General features: G+C 39.8%; 1 protein-coding gene across 1 annotated transcript in view; it reads left to right on the top strand.

The window, feature by feature from the left end:
• Positions 1–2,994: 2,994 nt before the first annotated feature.
• The window catches only part of ESR1 (estrogen receptor 1), a 384,847-nt gene continuing 379,730 nt past the window's right edge, over positions 2,995–8,111 (top strand). Inside the window, exons 1-2 of the mRNA XM_068550713.1 lie at positions 2,995–3,102; positions 3,596–3,677. The gene's annotated coding sequence lies outside the window, so the exon portion shown is untranslated. The remainder of the gene's footprint in view (positions 3,103–3,595; positions 3,678–8,111) is intronic.

The following is an 8,111-nucleotide window of genomic DNA, read 5'->3' as shown; positions in this document are numbered from 1 at the left end:
CCAAGACATCCTTCCTGCCTGTGTGTCTCGCTATCTCAGTCTAGATTTCCAAAATTCATACATCCTGAGAGCTGAATATGATTGGTCAAGTTCATCTTTTCACATTAGACCATGTCCTTGGTCCCTGCCTATCTGGGTTAGATGCTTATCTCTGATCCAATTAGCTCTGATCTGAGGTGGGGCTGAGGGTCATATGGATGTGACTTGGTTGTCTAGGCAACAGGAGCTGAGGTCAGGGCAATGGCCCTTAGAGAGCTGAGTGAGTGGGTGCTTGGGTACTGACTGGTATCTCAAGGCAAGCAGAGTTTCCATTTTGATTGCTCTTCATGAGGCAAACTGAATGTGCAGGGCTGCCTTCAGAGTATGATGAAATCATACTTAGAGTGGCGCCCAAAGCAAACATCTTTGCTAATAAGGGCAAACAAAGAATTTGGGCAATTAACTATGTAATTGAGTCACAAACTCTGCTATTGCTTGGGGCATCAGACAAAACCACTCCAAATCAAAAACCTGAGTTTTATTTTAACCTGAATCACCCAGATCACAGCAGAATTTTGCTTGAATGACCCAGACAGATTGCATCAATTTTCTGCTTTACTTTGCTTGTGAAGACCAGGCTGTTAGTGATCACTTCTGGAATGAGAGGAAGTATTTAAAAGAAAAAAAAAAAAAAGGTTGGAACCTGGAAAGATCTAGAACTTCCTTGTTCTGTATTTCTTAACAAACAACATGCCACTGTAAGGGAATGTGTATGTTGATTTTTTAAAAAATAAAGATATAGTGGATAACCTGACTTCGATGAAATAAAAGCCTTCATTTTTCACTTACAAAATGCGTGTGAGGGAATTAAGCATAAAGGTGTGATACTTCTCTTTGAATTATACTTATGAGATTAAATTTGCACCGTGTTTATTTCAATTACACTGTATCAAGCTGCTTTCCTTACATTGTTCTTCCCTTCCTATTTGTTTTTTCATTATTCAGTCTATCTAACAATGGTGAACACAATTTAATTAGAAACTTTTCCTCCAAGGAGATTTTTTTTTCCTAGAAGAAAGCACAGAATATTTTAAAACAGTGTCAGTCCAAGCAGACATTTTTATTTTTAGTGTTTTCATTAGCATGATAAACTTTAAGACGATTCATAGTAACCTTTCTATATCAATCTGTAAAACATGTTCTTGCCCATTCACTGATAACTTCTCAACTTTTTCTTCCAATGATACATGTAGAACATTTGTGTTCCCACCGTGTGCTGGTTTTGATTCTGCAGTGGAGTGTTAAAAGCTTTGGTGATTGAGTCAGACCACCTGAGTTTGAACCGTGACTCCAGCTATAAAATGTTGGGGTAGGTACTTAACCTTGGTATCCTATGGTTTCCTCATCTGTAAAATGGGTTTGCAATGGTACTTACCTCATTGAGTTGTTGTGAAAGTGCTTAGAGTAGTATTGACCTCTAGTACCTGCTCAGAAGGCTTTTGCTGTTATTTTTACTCTCCCACTTGAGAAAGCACATACTGGAATACAAATGAATGTCAGTAATAGTCTTTGAAGGATGATTGATCTAATTTTTATTTTATCTGAATTGTATATTATACATTTAAATTTTCTAATGAGTAGAAAATAATCCATAACCTTCAGAATTCACTGGATGTCCTATTTTGAGAAATGTTGCTCTAGATAATTTTCTTCTCTGTATTGATGTGCACAACTGATTTTAACAGGTAGTTAAATGCTATTTGAAAAGCATACCTCACCCATTCTGGCAAATCAAATAATTGAAGGAGTTAATTAATTTAGAAAAAAATATTTTGCTTTCAAAATGTTTTAAATGTTCAAAACATTTTAGTAAATAATTTACCTTTTGCCACAAATCATAATAAAAATAATAAAAAGCTAATAAAACTGCCACAATGCATTAGTATACATTTTTGGTAAGTGAATCTTGTTGAAATTCTATGTTTCTTAAGTCAAAATGAAATACTTTACACATTACCTAAAATATGTCCTGCTCTATGTGGAAATTAATCTCAGACAAATTTGCATATTCAAATTATTTTACAGGCTAACTGGCAAGTATAGAGATGATGGAAGACAATTAAGAGCCTTTATTTCTAAATGTTTTAAAGCATTGATTATGAGAATTTGGATTTTCTCTCCTAAGCCGATTTTGAGATGCATGGCTTGCCCTACAGATGTCAACCTGCACTTGGAGATTCTAGAAAGCCCAGGAGCAAGAGAGCCTCCTCCTCTTCACCCTCTCTTCCACCATTCTCACTTGCAGAAAACCAGCCTTTCTTCAGACTTGAGCAGAAAAATCTAATATGTTCCAAAAAAAAATCCTTTAGAATACGTACTACCCATGCAAATGAAACAAAACAAAACATCCCACAAACTCTTAAATGGCTGGAGGAAAAGCCAGATGTTCATGGGAAGATCAGGTGGCAGAGGAATGGCTTCAGAGTCAGAGCGAAGCTAACCTCTGCAGGATACTGAAGTCAAGAACCTAATTCATCAGTAACCAGACATGCAGAGTCGTTGAGTCAATGCTGAACGAGAAAGTTACGAAAACGCTCACGAAACATGTGTCCCGACTCCTTAACTAACCTGGGATTAACAAAATTTATGTGCTGAATGAATGCTTGATTATTATTATTTTTCCAACTCAGCATGCCTGTCTAGACTTCAAGCTTCATTAGTAGTGAAGAGAAAATCAGCTGGATTACGTTAAAAAAAATTTCAGGCAGATTAACAGATGACTTACACCCTTGTGAGATGTCTACCTTGACCCAAGTGCTAAGATAGTTAGAAACAGGCCTCATGTGGAGAAAGAAAGGCCACCCCCTCCTCTATTTTGTACGGGAGATGTTTCCACTCCTAGTCAAATGGTGGTGCTAGTTCTTTATTTTTGAGTTCCCACATTTCCTAATTTCATGGTCATAACAGCCTCCTGTCTACTGCCTCAGAACAGCTTTCACCAAAACTGAAAATAAAGGCTCCATGCTCAGAAGCTCCTTAACGGGCTTGAAAGGTTAATGTTCCTTTCCCTTGCCCCTTCTATAGCATAAGAAGACAGTCTTTCAGTGACATTCTTCTCCTCAAGTAGGTACTCCTATTTCTTCTTCTCAATATATTTTTTTCTTTTTGTTATATGTGCTACTATTTACAAGCATGATGTAACTTTAGAGCTTCCCTCTCCTATGAAAAGATGTTCATTTTTCTCTTAATGCTCCAGGGATATTTTGCAAAGTTACTGGCAAGCATTACTACGACGTTAAAATGTTAAATCTAAACTTGGTACAGTGAAAATTCACTTTTCGAATAATATTCAGCTGAGTCAGAGGGCAACCCGACTACCCTTTTCTTAGTACAGCACTGACAGGCTGTCTGCCTGTCCCAGATAACGCCTATTTATTTGATCCAGCTCTAGCTAGGAAGTTCTGGATTACTGAAATGCGGCAGAATTTCAAAAGTTATTAATTGGCCTGATCACGGACTAGCATGAACACGCTACCTGTTTTCTTAATCTCTGGTGCCGTAACTTATGTGAGTTTGAACTAAGCAATCTGAATAAGCCATTATTTGCTTCCCGAAGGCAGTCAAGTTTTCTGAAAAGCTACGTCATCTAGCAATGCAAAAGTCAGCCACCCTGTCTTTAAAGTGCCCTGTGATTTCAGGTAAGTTCTTTTGGGTCTTGCTGCCTCAGTTTGCTCCCCTGTAAAAAACTCCCAGTCGCTTTTTACAGGGGATGGTATGCACATAAATGCCTCCCCACCACAAGCAGAGTGCTACTTGAGTATGATGTGGCAGTCACAAAAGACAGGGCAGCATACTTTCATTTCGGTTAGAGGAATGCCACACGTTTCAGGAAATGCGCGTTGAGTTCTAAGTTTCGTGCTGTGTCAAGAGGGTAACCAGTTTTTGCTCTCCCAGACGTGCCCATAGAAGCCAACATGATTTTTTTTTTTAGGATTGGGCTTTATCAGGACTTGGATCACGGCAATGATTCCTGTTCAAAGGTGCCAGATTTCTACTGGCTTTCTGGGCCAGATCTAATAGGCTTGCAGAGGTTGCTGGGAAACTCATCTGGTTTTGAATGCAATGTATGTATCACATATATCATGTATATGGTGTATATTAATGTTGAGAGTGAACTTATGAATATGAGGTAGAAGAAGTATTTGAGTTTTATCTTAACATGAACCGAGAGACAAAAGAAATGAAATTAGGTGGGCACTTTTGAGATCTAGGCTTCAGACCCCATTTCTACTCCTTACAACCCCTTCTTATTTCTCCAAAGCAAATGTTTGCTCCAATTTTGTGAATATCCTACGAAGACTGCTCACTAGGCTTTAACACACGCGGCTATACTATTCCAGAGGTTAGATGTAATACTATACAGTGTGTTAGATTTTAAAGAAATTAGGAATAAAAATAATGTAATTATCAGAGATAACATGGAGGGGGAAAAAAGCAAAATTTTGAATATGAATATAAGGGTCATATTTCCTAGCAGGATCTTTTTCTTAGACCCTTGGAGACATTTGTTTTGTTTTATGGCAGTGACAGTCAGGAAGAGGATAAAGCTCATGCATCTCAAACTTGCAGCAAGGACAAAGTCAAACAGTTATCTTTCGCAGCAAGGACAAAGTCAAACAGTTATCTTTCACTTCAGTTAACTCTGTATCTTTCATTCAGTTTAGGATATAGAGCTAACTACCTTCTTCCTTCTCCCTAACACCCACTCTAAACCTCTGTACAATATAAATATTTGCACTGCATGTCTGCTAAACATTTTTACGAGGTTTTCTGTAGCTTCTTAGAGTATTTGTCTGTATTCATTTAGTCCAGTTGATCAGAACAACTGCTGGGGCTGAGGGCCTGGTAGTTAGGCTTCGGTTTGCCAGAAACAGAAAACAGCTCTGGTTTATGGTTGCAGATTGGCTGCAACGATTAATAGGCAAGGATGAGACTGACCCAGCTCTGAATAGACTGTCCACAGTTTTGTAAAATATTCATAGCCATGTTTCACCCGTACTGGTTGAGAAGTGGTCCTGCCCATTCATTTCCATCAGGGCTGTGTCTCTCTCCTTAATCCCCCTGTGAATCTCCCTGCACAGGGTGTAATAAAGTGCTAGTTTTAGATGCAGGTACTTAACAGGTGGCTTTTGATGAAGGTGATGGTGAGGTCGGTGAGCTTGCCTTCTGGGCAACATCTCAGTAGACTTCCTCTGGATCATTCCCACTGGACCCCGACAAAACCTTGCACATCAGTGAGTTTATGATTCTTTCTAAGGAGTGTAAAATTTTTTCTTTCACAATCTGAAAGAGTCAGGATGCAGAGGCTTGCATTATCTATTCACCCCTAAAAATATCTTGCTGGAAAGCTTCTGCTCAGGTCTCCCCTAGCAGGAACTCTCTGGTGAGGATTCAGATATTCGGTAGTTCAATTCAAGTCCACAGGAGACTGCTGAGTCCAAGCCATAGCTCCCATCTCCTTCTAGTTGTGATACTTAACCTCTGCCCTCAAAGTTCTCATCTGCAAAGTAGGGATAATAAGAGTGGCCACTGGGTATAATTGTGTGGAATAAATGATATTAAGCCACTCAATGCGGTCCTCACATGTTAGAAACTAAATATAATGAAGTCATTTTTATTCCAAGCCTAGTACAGTATCTGATAATAGATGTTGGAGGAATAAGTGACCAGACCTCATGGTCCGCACCACAGACACTAGGAGTTTGCATCCATTGGACCGTAACAGGGAACTTGACCTGAAAAAAAAGGCAACAAATGCAGCCAGCTGAGCATGCCACGGTTGCAATGCTGCTGCTTCTGTAATGAGCATAGTGTTGGAAGAGAAGGTGCAGAAACCCTTAATATCCTGCCCTCCATCATGACTTCTTTTCCTTTGTGACCCTAAGGATAGTCACACCCATTTGTGATAAGAAGAGTAGCAAAGAAAATGGGCAAATACTTGCTGAGACAAGTATGTATGAAACTTGGTACAAATGCTTCACATTCATTTTGCTGTCCAAAGAAGTGTTTTGCTTGGTGGTTGGGCAAAACCTGAGTCTACGCACGTGTGGAGTTGTACCCTGACTTCTCATTCAGTGTGATGCCAAAGACCTGGGATGGCCTCTCCCTCACTGGCTGTATAACAAATACTTCATGCCCATGAGGTGGTAGGAACAGCAATTATATTGAATATTAACAATTCCCGTTTAGGGAGCTCTTGTTTTGTACAATGCTTTTTAAAGGCATGATCACATTTAATCCTTACTACAGCCTCAAGTGGTAAACAATAGTATGATTCCAATTTAACAAATGAGGACACTAAGGCTTTGCAAAGTTAGGTAATGTGTCCAGTGTTAGATGGCTTTATAACTGACAGTTCTAAGACTTGAAGATAAGCTTCTCTGTTTCCCAAGCCCATGCTCTCAACCATCCCTTGACAAAATATTCATTTCTAAAGTTTTTGATCATTATGATCCTTGCCTTGGAGAAGCAAGTTGAGCATCTAGGGCTGACAAGAGATAATATCATACCCTCTCCAGGCCTCAGTATCTTCATCTGTAAAAGAGGAATAATGATATCTGAGTTACAGAAGTTGGCCATGGCCAACTTACATGGCCATTCATGAGGATTAAATTAAATTAAATAATGGAAGTAGAAGACCTTTATAAAAAGTTCAGTTTTATGAAATACAAGTTTTACATATGGAATGCATAAATAATGGCTTAGTTACATATCAAATCTTGTCACCACGTGAATGAGAGTGGCCCTGGTGTGGGGCTATGAAATGGGTATGAGAGGTGGGTTGGTTTATGTTCCAAAGACCTGAGAGTGTGTGCAGTGGTGGAGGTGTGGGTGGAGAGTCTCGGCCTCCGGAGAGTGTGGCAAAGCTTGTAAATAGGGTGGGCAGAAGGGGTGGGGCTTTGGCGGGATAGTGGCGGATAGGCTGGGAGTCAGCCTGTTCCCTCTCTGAGTAATCCTCTCCCTGGGGCATCCCTGCAGTCTTCGGGATGCTCTCTGACTCCTCTGAGAAGACAAGTGGCTAGGAGCTGCCCTTGCCGTTCTGTTGTAAAAAACCACAAAGACTGGTTCAGCTGCACACCTGGAGCTTCATTTTCCTAACCCCGGCCTTCAGGAGCTTCAGCTGGCTTCGCTCTTCTATTTATAGCCATCCCCAACTCTCAATTCTTTGAGGTTTCCTGCTAAGAATGAATACAAATGGGACGCAGTCTTCCAGCTTCCCCTTGTGGGAAGTGGCAGTCATGAGGGGGAAGAGACAGGCCCCAACAAAATGACAACTTAGGGAAACTGACAAGTGTAAGACTTGCTAAGGCTGCTGGTCTAGGTCCTTGCCCTTTGCTGGGATAGTAGATTGCCACTGGGGTTTTGGCATTTCTTTTTCCTCTGATTCCATCAAACTGTTCTCTTATCAGATAGCCAGCAGCTGAGCAAGCTCTCTAAACATACCTCTTCCCCTAGGTTGGTTCAGGAGCCCTTATAGCACTTTCACAAATGGATAATCTGCATTTCTGAGACCCTTCCTCCCTCTGCTGTTCATAGAAGTAGTCTCAATGGGGTATTTCCTTTCAGAATTTCTAAAAAGATACAAAGAAACCGCAAGAAATTTTGAGTTTATCTCACAGAAAACATTGGTCTTTTGTACACTCATCTTTATTTACTATAGCCATCATCTGTCAGCGTTCATTTCCTTGAAACCATGTACAGTAAATTAATAAAGATGATCACATCACATCTGATAATCCATTTTAATATACTTCACTTTAAAACTGTGTGACAAATACAGATACAAATTTCTTTCCTTCTTTTTTTTTGCTTATCTTTGTTTCTATAATTAACTAGTGAAACTGGGGCCACTCAAGACAAAAGGACTTAGATGGCTGCCTCTGTACCTTTCAGCAAGAAACACAAAACTCTTCCCCAAAGCCTTTTACCTCACCTCCAGGCTCCCCTTGCATCAAATTTTACTAAAGGGTATTTAGAGATAAGAGTTACTCAGAATCCAATACAGTTCATCTTGACACACACTGTTAATTTTTTTCCTGATTTTATTTAAGGAATGAGCTGTGGTTTATTAA

Source organism: Eschrichtius robustus, chromosome 9, assembly GCF_028021215.1.
Source record: "Eschrichtius robustus isolate mEscRob2 chromosome 9, mEscRob2.pri, whole genome shotgun sequence".
In the NCBI taxonomy this organism is placed as follows: domain Eukaryota; kingdom Metazoa; phylum Chordata; class Mammalia; order Artiodactyla; family Eschrichtiidae; genus Eschrichtius; species Eschrichtius robustus.
This window is presented reverse-complemented; position numbering and strand designations above follow the sequence as displayed.